This window comes from Parasteatoda tepidariorum, chromosome 7, assembly GCF_982258835.1.
Source record: "Parasteatoda tepidariorum strain Cologne lab strain chromosome 7, Ptep-v5.0, whole genome shotgun sequence".
Taxonomy (NCBI): Eukaryota; Metazoa; Arthropoda; class Arachnida; order Araneae; family Theridiidae; genus Parasteatoda; species Parasteatoda tepidariorum.
Window position 1 is genome coordinate 81831430 of NC_141761.1, and position 12228 is coordinate 81843657.

At 29.9% G+C, this 12228-nt stretch overlaps 1 pseudogene; it reads left to right on the forward strand.

Annotated features, from left to right (window-relative positions):
• Window positions 1-4303: 4303 nt before the first annotated feature.
• Window positions 4304-9810, forward strand: LOC147807274 (uncharacterized; annotated as a pseudogene).
• The last annotated feature ends 2418 nt before the right edge of the window (window positions 9811-12228 follow it).

The following is a 12228-nucleotide window of genomic DNA, read 5'->3' on the forward strand; positions in this document are numbered from 1 at the left end:
TATCGGAACACCAAAATAGATGCATATACTTTACAATGAAGTGGTGCTAATCTACACCAAAACCCAAGGATAAATCCTGGTACTTTGAAACACTTTAAATAATCTGACACTCGGAGCTGCCACCAACTGTTATTACGAATACTAAAAATTTATAACTACAGTAAAATAGGATGCACATAATAATCAGTTAAGTTATTTTCACTAGACAATATAGAGTAATAATTATTAATACATACATTAATATTTAAAATAAATTAGTTTTCGAATCAAACATACACGTAGAAGAGAGAATATTATGACAATCTCGAACTAGGCTTAACATAGCAGAAGCAAATGTAAATTATACATTGATATAAAACTATTTAATAAAGTTTAGATATAATCCGAAATTAAAATATAAATATCTTTATTACGCAACTAAATACACACTGTTATCAACAAACTTTAGTTTCTGCAGATGAACGGAACATTGAAGATAGCTTTAACACGCTGATTCGTTACTGATTGTAAACTATTATAGAAGAAATTAAAATGAGAGAACATTGGAGTTCTCGGAAAGGAAAATATTTAACGTATAACATAAAAATGAGTGATCTTGGTGTAAGCTTTTTGCTATTTCTGTGTTTATAGCCTTCATACACCTTTTAACTTGCTTATAAATGCATAATTTAGTGTTAACTTGAAAAAATGTTCCTTCACACTACTTTATGGTTGTTCAGCATCCGATTTGAAGAGATATTACGCTAAATATATTATTGTATTCAAGGTGATGATTTAAAAAGAAGTTATAAGAAATATTTCATTTTCTTTAATTGTCTGCATGCATAAAAATTTTACTTCATTTACTTAAAATATCAAAGAAAACGAATATTTTTAAAGGAGATGTGAATCCATAGTTATATAAGTAAAGAAAATTAATATTGATATTTTTGTTTTAATAAAGACGAATTAATTTCTAATGATTCGAAATACACTTTATACATCTCTTTCTGGAATAATGGGGGTATCTGAGAACCGAAACTTCGAAGAAATAATCTGCTTCCCCAACATTTTTCAGAATCTGTTTTCTAAATTAATTATTCTAATATTAGTAGTAAACTAATAAAAATATGCTTATTAATCTCATGTCAACACTGTTAGAATTTGCATTCAGAAATTTTGGCAAAACAATCGACAACTGCTTGTCCATCCAATTAACCACAAAGTTTACAGTAAGGAAGATTTCTTACTCTTACAGTTTTGAAACCGTTTACAGACAGTAATGTTAGAAAACCATGAATACAAAACTATGTGGTTACATCTAGAATAGAATGGTTTCGAAACTGTGAAAACGAAATTCAACTGTGCCTTGGACCTAGGCTTTTCGTTAAATATTGAGCATTGGAGTTAGGTTGTGGTTCAGGTAACGTTTTTATATGGACTGACCGAATGTGGTTGAATTAGTTTATCTGGTTGATTTACCTATTGTAAGAGATAGGAAGAACTTGACTCTTTGGGTCAAGCAGCTTTTTCATGCTGCCATCTATGCTTACATGATAGTATTTTATTAGTCCGAGTTTCCGAATTGGGGAGTTCAAAAATCTTCATGTGTTTAAGGGAATGGAGGAGATATTGTGGTATGAACTCTGAGATTCAAACTCTCTTTCTGTCGTTTAAGAGATTGATAGATTAGTCCCCACAGCTATAATATGTGATTGATGGCTAATTGGCTAAATAGATGGGCCTAGTCACAACCACCTAGAGTAGAAGGCCTGGGAGCTTGTTTGTGACGTCACGATCAGAAGGCAGAAAAGTGCATTGCTGTTTTCTACAGATCAGAAGAGTGATCAGAGGAGGTTGTGAAGATATGAGGATAGTCGATTCCTTATTAGTTTTATTGTGTTTCTTTCATTTTTAAAAGCTAAAAATAAGAATCCAAATTTTTTTATGATCCGAATAATTGTGTATATATAATCTTTGCCTTAATATAATAAATTTAAAAGGAATTAAAAAAAATCATGATAAAAAATAAGTACATAAATTAATACAGTAAGAAATCTTAGATTAGTTTTTAAAGATTTTTTGTGGTTATTTTCATAAGATTTATCCAAACCTTTTTTCAAAGGATAAATTTCAATTTCAAACTATTTTATGAGTAATCAATCATATTAAATAAATATCAATTGATTAAAAATAAAAATATTTTACTAAGAATTGAAAATAGTACTTAACATTACATTCATGGAAACAAAATGTTATTGGAAAGAACACTTAACGTAAAATTATATATAAAAAAGCATAAAAATGTTTATCCTTTAAAAACCTTTGAAATATTTATAGCAAATGTATATAATTATTCTGAAAATTTTTTTTTACTGCAGCAAACTGACAAATTAACATCTGTCCCTCCAATTTCTTTCCATGTTCTTTTGTTTTGCATACATGTGATAAAAATGATTTACTATGACTTATTAAATAAGCTGAATCATTACTTCGATGATATAGACTAGAACTTTATGAATGAGGTATTTAAGTATAAAAAGATTAATTTTATCATAAAGTATAAGTATGCTTTAATAATGACACAAACATATACATAGAACAAAAGCTTTATTTAAATCAGTAAGGAGAAAATATCTATACAAAAGCAAATAACATTTTTAAAATTTTTATTTTAAAACATATATCATTAATTATGTCATTACTTGCAATTTCAAGATTACTATACTTCTGAAGAAAACATTGTAATTGTCATATATTTTTAAATTACCAAACATTTTATTTTAAAACATAAGGCAAAAAAAAATATGGAACCAGGGAAAATTTTTACTTTATCAATTTAATTTCATTATAATCATGGGTGCAAAGGCAAAAAAATTTTCTGACTAAAATTCCCAACATACCTCCCCGACATACATGGCATATGCAAAGTATCTACAAAGCTCCACCATAATATATCAAATTTATATACTGACCAAAATTTTTTTGTTTATCTCTTCCCTTAATAAAATAACAGGAGCATAAAAAGTACACCAATATAAATAATGAATGCAATTTTTACTTATTATATTATATCATTACTTGAAATTTCAAGATTACTATACTTCTGAAGAAAACATATTGTAAATGTCGTATATTTTTAAATGACCAAATTTCCAAACATTTTATATTAAAACATACCCCAGAGAGCAAACAAAAATTTGGTAAAAAAATTTTATGGATAATTCAAAGTATTTGCTTACATACTGTATTTTTCCGTGCATGTTAATGAAACAATCTTTTTCGAAAATGCTGCCCGTTGATAAAAAGTATGTCAAAGTAACACAGTAAATTACTAATGATTCTATAGTAGTTATTAAATACTTTACCATATATGAACCATTCAAATTACCCGACACTTTTGCGCTTGTAACAACATATTTTAAAAACTTGTTGATTTTGAGAAATTTAATTATCCGAAAGAAGGAAATGAAAAAGGATAGTAAATTAAATAAAATATTGCATGAAATACAAAAATGTCTTTACATAATCTAAATTTCCACTTATTTTTTAAATACTATTCTATATTATAAATTAAATCTGGAGTTATAAGTAAATTGCCAATTAAATTTTCCTTTAAGAAAAACACACAAATATCTCATGCTTATGGAGATTTAACTATTTTATGAGATAATAAGAAATATATACTAGTAAAAACAAAATTGTAGTTTCTTAAAATTGCAGTTTCTGATGAGATGTACCACAAAATATAATGAAAATAATGCAAAGTAGTTACATTACATCACCCAATAATTAAAACCAAGAAAAGTTTTGAAAATAAACAAGAAGTTTATGAAAAAAAGACTATTATTTACAATACATTTTGAAAACTTTAAAAACATTAGATTAAATTGAACCTTTAAATTCCTATGACCTTCCAATTAGTCATTTTACAATTTATGATAATAATTAAATATTTGTTTTTAAAAGTCTTGATGTAAGACATCCTATTAATCATTTTACAATTCACAATAATAATTATATATTTATTTTTAAAAGGGGTGATGAAAAACAATCTACTTTAGGAAAGCATTAAAAGTGATAATCCTTATTAATTTAAACATATAATAAATCTTTATAAATTTAAACAAATATTCTTAGCTTAAAGTTAAATACAAATTTAAAATATTGTTTGCATTAATGAATCACACCACAATTGCTGCAGTTGTGTGTCTTGGGGGAAATGAAATACCTTGTGATTATCATCATAGTTCCTTCGACACAAGAGAACACAGCAAGCATAAATCATGATTGATGCCTGAAAAATAAACAGACATTAAGACTCATGGCTGAAAGTAAAATATTAAATTATCAACACTTACCTTAATTTGTCATTGGAATAATGAAGATAAAAAAATGTCTTACTTCCCAAAAATTATGTTAAAAAATATTTTTCTGAGTTATCTGAATCTTAAATAAATTTTCTAAAGTTTTGGTTAATATAAAGTTCTGCTAAATGTAGTCAACAATCTCTAAAATAAGTGTTCAATTAAGAAATGTATTCACTAAAATTTTCTTTATTCAAAATACTTAAAAGTACATAAACAGCACACTAGAAGAACTATAAGTTAACAATGACACCAAACCTTGATATAGAATTAGAAACAAATATTTTTTATCCCCGAACATTGGTACATTTAGAAATTCTTCAATATTAAAATTCTTCTCAGGCATATTTAAATTTAAAATTCTAATAACTAAATATAAACAAATGTAACTTCTATCAGCATTCTTCAGATAAACACATATGGTATTTTTTTTACTAAAATTGGTTTAAATTTAATTTCATTAGAGTTAAAAATAACTACTTTTCATCACCAAAACAGTTTAAATTTCCTTGTAATGCTTGTTTATAATAATTAGTGAAAAGTAGTTTTCAAATATTGCTAACATTAAACCAACTGGTAATTCTACACTTCAAATAATATCTTAAAAAATATTTTTCTTAGTTTACAGATTCTTAAATAAATTTTCGAAAGTTTTGGTTCATAAAAACAAAGTTCTGCTAAATGTAATCAACAATCTCTAATATAAGTGTTCAATTAAGTAATTTATTCACTAAAATTTTCTTTATTTAAAATACTTAAAAGTATTTTAACAGCACATTAGAAGAACTATAAGTAAGCAATGACACCAAACCTTGAAATAGAATTAGAAACTAATAATTTTATCCCCGAACATTGGTACATTTAGAAATTCTTCAATATTAAAATTCTTCTTAGGCATATTTAAATGTAAAATTCTAATAGCTAAATATAAACAAATGTAACTTCTATCATCATTCTTCAGATAAACACTTAGGGTATTTTTTTACTAAAATTTGTTTAAATTTAATTTCATTAGAGTTAAAAATAACTACTTTTCATTACCAATACAGTTTAAATTTCTTTGTAATTCTTGTCTAAAGTAGTTTTAAAATATTCGCAAACATATACCAATAGCTAATTCTACATTTCAAATTATTTAGTATTTTTTCTGAGAAAGATATATACAAATCTCTAATCTAACATACATAATGTACAAAACATTACGAACATCTTATTAGTATTTCAAGAAATTGCATATTTTATTCTTACAAACACTAAAAAGTTCAGCAGTAAAACATGTTGGATTGTAACTAATATATTTTAATTTGCTTATATAAATATATAATTCAAACATATTGTTCCCGTCAAGTAACAATTTTCTTCTTACGTAGAAGTAACGACGCGCATGCGCAATGAAAACTTCCTGATAGAATTTCTAAAATCAGATTTTATAGATGGACCACCGTTAGCATTTTGGTGCATTCCGCCGCGAAACAACATTCTTGTTGTTATAGATTGTTTCGATTTCGGATTGATCAGGAAGTGTAAAGAAAAGAAAGGTAGGAATATTTGATAATTTGATCTATATGAAGATTTAGATAATTTGATGCTTCAAATTTAAAGCAGTTGTTAGTTGTTTTGTAGAAAGTTGCTTTGTTTTGATTGCGTGATGCAGTATTTGTTTACATGTTTACTAAATATTGAAGCATCATACAAATTATAAATTTGATTATTAGTGTTGATAAGAATTTTTAAAATATGGAAGAATTAACTAAACAGAGAAAAATTAGAGGCGTTTTGCGTTCTAGCATAACAAAATATATTAACAAATTAGAACAAGAATTTGATGAAATAAATACTTATACTGAACTAGAACAACATTTAGATTTTTTGACTAGTAGATTAAAACAAATAAATGATTTAGATAATACTATACAATCTCTAATTGTAGATGAAAATGATTTAGATGCAGAAATTGAATCTGCAATGGAATATGGTCAGAAAATTATTTTATGGAATTCGAAACTTTCTTCTAAGATAAAATCCTTTCTTCGTAATGCATCTGCTAATAATTATGATAGGGTAAATTTAATTCAGGCTCAAGAACATTCCAACAATACTATAGCCACGGAAGTTTTGAATCGGAAAAAAAACAATAATGTTAAACTTCCTAAATTATCGATAGAAAAATATTATGGGGATCCGAGTGTTAGGATAGAATTCTGGAATCAATTTCAAAGTACAATTGATAAAAATGAAACATTATCTGTAATAGACAAATTCTCGTATTTAAAATCACTTTTAGGAGGTGCTGCAGCTAATGTTGTTAATGGGTTTTCGCTTTCTGAGGAAAATTATGTAAAAGCTGTTAAACTATTAAAAGAAAGATTCGGTAGAGATGAATTAGTTATAAATGCTCATATGAACAAATTGTTAAATCTCTATCCTGTTAAAGATGCTAATAATGTTTTAGGATTAAGAAAATTATATGACACTTGTGAAGTACAAATTCGAAGTTTGGACTCTTTAAAAGTAACTTCCGGAATGTATGGACATTTATTGTACCCCATTTTGATTAAATTAATTCCTGAAGAATTAGCTTTAAGCTTTAACCGTAGAAAATTAGATAAAGCAAATCTAAGTGATTTTGATGTAATGGAACTGATAAATTTTCTAAAAATTGAAATAGAATGCAGGGAAACTGTTTCATTCCAAAACTCGAGGGTAGATAGAAAGAGAAACTTCATTAATCATAATACTGTCGCAAAACAACAATTTGGCAATTAGCGTGAGTCACCTCGAAATCAAAATCGCCCTTTCAATTCAAATGTAAACAAAACAGTAGAATATGTAGCTCCTGTCACAGAAAGTAATTGTATCTTTTGTAAAGAAACTCATAGTTCGGAACACTGCAACAATGTAAATATTGATGAAAAAAAGGATTTGTTAAGAAAAGAAGCTCGTTGCTTTTTGTGCCTTCAAAAAAATCATAGAATTAGAGACTGTAAGAAAAGGACATTTTGCGATATTTGTAACCATAAGCACAATAGAACAATTTGCTATCAATTTGGTAAAGCTGGAGATAAAAACGAAACTAAAATTGTTACTGCTATTTCGCAATGCCATGAAGTTTATAAAACTGATTCGTTGATTAAATCCACTATTGGAATTTATTTGCAAACATGTACCGCATGATTAAGTCATCATTAAATGAAGAAACTTCACCTGTTAGAATATTATTAGATAATGGATCCATGCGAACATTCGTTTTAGAAGAAGTTTCAAAAAGATTAAAACTTCCCATTGTAAGATCGGAAACCTTATCTGTTTATGCCTTCTGAGCTGATGGAGCTCAAGAGAAAATTTATGATGTTGTTAAAATCAGATTAGCTAATAGGGATCAACCTTCTTTAAATATTGAACTTGAAGCTCTAGTCACCGATCAAATATCTGCTACTAATTTACCAGCATCTGATAACAACATTCAAAAAGCATATAAGCAGTTCAGAGGCTTACAGTTAGCTGATTCCTATGACTCTAAAGAAAATAAGATAGAAATTTTAGTTGGAGCTGATTTTTATTTTGACATTGTCAGTGGTAGAATTCGAAGATTGAACGACAAACTGGTCGCTTCAGAAACCATTTTTGGCTGGTGTCTTCAGGGTCAAGGAAGCATTCATAAAGATCTATGTAGCTTCAAAATTATCGTCGAAGAAAAATCCATCTCCGATCAACTAAGAGAATTTTGGGAGCTGGAAAACTTAGGGATTAATGTGGACTCAGAAACTAAAGATAATGTTGAAAAGGAGATAATGAAAAAATTTGAAGAAGGAATTTCATATGCAAATAATCTCTACAAAGTGAAGTTGCCCTGGAAACCTGAATTAAAGAGTATTTTACATAATAATAAGGTAGTCGCCAGTAGAAGATTTCAGTCTTTGAAAAAATCTTTCATCAACGATCCAGTCTATTTTTTGAATACAACAAAGTTTTAGAAGATTATCAAAAAGAGCACATTATAGAGCCTGTTACAAAGGAAAACGAAACTTTGAATGAAGAGAATTGCTTCTACTTGCCTCACAGAGCTGTGGTCAGAAATGACAAGAGTACAAGTAGATTACGAGTCGTTTTTGATGCATCATCGCATTCTGCTGGACAGATTTCACTAAACCAATACTTGTATACTGAACTTAATTTATTACCTGATCTTTTTCTTCTTTTAATTAGATTTAGACTTCATCCTGTAGCTGTGACTGCTGACATCAAGCAAGCTTTCCTGCAGATTGAAATTGATGAAGAAGACCGAGACTACACCAGATTTCTTTGGAACAAAAGCCCAGACGATTTCAGTCCTGATGAGACCTACCGGATGACAAGAGTTCTGTTTGGTGTGACATCTTCTCCTTTTCGACTTAATGCCACCATAAAACATCACTTGAAGAGGTATGTACAGAAATTTCCTCATACTGTTCAACTGTTAAATAAATCGTTGTATGTTGATGATTGCCTCATAGGCGAAGATGAGGTAGAAAGTGCTCTGACTACTTGTTTAGAGAGTTATGAAATTTTTAAAGATGCTAGCATGTGTTTGAGAAAATTGAAAACAAATTCCCCAGAACTGTTTCACAAGTTGAAAGAACATAAATTAGAAGTAGATGACATAACTGATTCTTTTGATCAAACTTTAGTACCTTCAAAGGTCCTGGGAGCTGCATGGAATCCCAAGGAAGACTATTTTTACTTTGATACTCGAAATGTTGAATTATTCCTAAAGAAAAATAAGGGGACTAAAAGATATATTTTACAAATTGCAGGTCGCATATTTGATCCTATTGGATACATTGGGCCATTTACTATTCGTATCAAATGCCTGATACAAGAAATATGGTGTTTAGGCTTAGATTGGGATGAGGTTTTACCAAATAAAACCATTGAGGCATTTAATAAATGGTGTGATGATTTAAAGAAATTGAGTAACATTCGATTACCGCGTTACTATTTCTCACATGCATTACCTAAAGATATAGACAATATCCAGTTACACCTATTTTCAGATGCTTCCATCAAAGCTTATGGAACGGTAGCCTATCTAAGAGTAAAGCTAAACGATGGAAACATCATTGCTAGTCTTGTTGCCTCTAAAGGACGAGTTGCGCCGTTAAAGATGCTCTCTTTACCTAGATTAGAACTTATGGGAGCACTTTTATCTGCTAGACTGAGTGAAAAAATCATAGAAGGTTTGGAATTTCTAGTTGAGCGAATTTTTTGGACTGATTCGTCTATTACGTACTTTTGGATAAGAGGTTCACCAGATAGGTTTAAAATTTTCATAAAGAACAGAATTCAGGAAATTCACAGACACAGTAATCCTTCAGAATGGTTTCACTGTCCTGGAACGAATAATCCAGCTGATTTAATATCACGTGGACTTTCAGTTTCAGAATTAGAAAACAGCGACTTTTGGTGGCAGGGTCACTGTGGCTGAAAGAAGATGAATCGTCGTGGCCAAAATCTTTAGAAACACACAAAGAACTTATTGCAAATCCAGAGACACTAGAAATTCGGAAAGTTTTAACTTTAAACACAAACGTCGCAGAGAGAAACTAAAACATCAACAATTTCCTTAATCGATACTCCTCTTTCACTAGGTTGGTTAGAATTACAGCTTATTGCTTAAGATTTCTTAAAAACTGTAAAGATACAAATAGAAAAAGGGATAATTTAAGTACATTCGAGCTACAAAATGCTACACAGGTGTTAGTAAAATGGGTGCAATCTATAGAGTTTAGCTCTGAGATTAAATGCCTAAAAATCAAACAGCCAATTCCTCAAAATAGAAAAATCATATCATTGAATGTGTTTATGGACGACAATGGACTTATGAGAGTTGGTGGTCGCTTGAAATTCTCCGAGTTAACAGAATCACAAAAATATCAAATGCTTTTACCGAAATCTCATCACCTTACACAATTAATCATCGAACACTTTCATAACAAATCATTACACTCGGGAGTTCAGACAACACTTTATTTGATTAGACAATTTTACTGGATACCTTCTGGACAAGATAGAGTCCGAAGATTCATACATAAATGCTTGACTTGTTTCAAGACTAAGACACAAACTATTAATCAAAAGATGAGTAACTTGCCCAAAGATCGGATCGTACCATCACGACCTTTTGATAAAGTTGGTTTAGACTTTGCTGGTCTCATATTAACAAAACCTAATTTGAAGAGATCTAAGGTTGTAATTAAATCTTACATCGCTATATTTATTTGCTTCAGTACTAAGGCTACTCACTTCGAGGTTGTCTCAGACTTGACAACAGATGCTTTTTTAGCTTGTTTGAGAAGAGTCATTTCGAGACGTTCAAAACCGTCGATTATTTGGAGTGATAACGCATCTAACTTCAAAGGACCAAGAAATGTTTTGAACTCAATGCTTGAACTTTGCCAGTCAAACTCTGTGAAGAACTTTAGTGCTGAAGAGGGAATTCAGTGGCATTTCACACCGCCTGCGTCTCCTAACTTTGGTGGTCTGTGGGAAGCTAATATTAAATCCATGAAGAGAATACTCTTGAAAGTCACAAAATCTAACTTACTAAATTTGGAAGAACTGACTACGCTCGTAGTACAGATCGAAAGTATTCTCAACTCACGCCCACTTTCGCCCATGTCATCAGACCCTAACGATCTGCAGCCGTTGACACCAGGACACTTTCTAGTTGGAGCTCCGATTATGTCATTTCCTGAACATCATACTGCTCCAGATTCTTTTTCTCTTTCTTCCAGGTGGAGCCTGATTCAACGTCTGAAACACAGCGTTTGGAATAGATGGAGCCATGAATACCTGAGTCAACTACAAACACGTGCGAAATGGACTTGTCAACAAGAAAATCTGAAAGTTGATCAACTAGTCCTTCTTAAAGATCCTAGTAAGACAGCAATGCAGTGGAATCTGGCTAGAATTGTGAAAACTTATCCTGGAGAAGACAATCTTGTTAGAGTGGTTGACGTCAAAACAGCTAGAGGAACTTTTCGCCGAGCCATCTCTAACATACTTCCACTACCGGATGATGTTGGACTAACATCCAACGGGGGGCGGGATGTTCCCGTCAAGTAACAATTTTCTTCTTACGTAGAAGTAACGACGCGCATGCGCAATGAAAAAAAAAAAGAACTGAATGTAGCTGTTGAGCTAAAAATTGCAATGTAATCTCTTTCTTTTCTCTTCTCTTATTAAATACTTAAAATATTCTTAGATTTGACTGTTGAATTAGAATTGCGTTGATTTCCTCTTAATCGAATTTTTACAATTACTTTGATCACTTCCTGATAGAATTTCTAAAATCAGATTTTATAGATGAACCACCGTTAGCACATATTTTAACCGATTTATTGAAATGTATATTTTATAAACAATTGTAGGGCTACTTAAAATCTTGAGCAGTCTATTTAAATCGCTTAGATTCATTTAAGATGCTTTAGCTCATGAAGTATGAATATAAAATACAATCGAATGCTTTTATAATTTTATATTTGAAGAGTAAATTATGTTATTTTATAATTCAAATGGAAATAGATCAGATAACACATTAGAGACTCAAATAACGTCTCACAACACAACACCAATGCAAGTTAAATTTTATACGTGCTTTCAATCCGATTTCAAACTTAATTTACAACATATTAGAGAAAAATCTATTGAAATTAAACATAACACATTCATAAAAAAATAGTAACTTTTACTTACTTCGATATCTCTTTAAATCTTCGATATAAAATCAAATTTTGCTGCAACATTCACGTGTAAACAACGCTCGTCAATGGCGTTCCTATGTTAGAGCTACAGACGCTATTGCCTTCTCTTCGTGTCGTCACGGGGTTGAAATCGTTGAGCC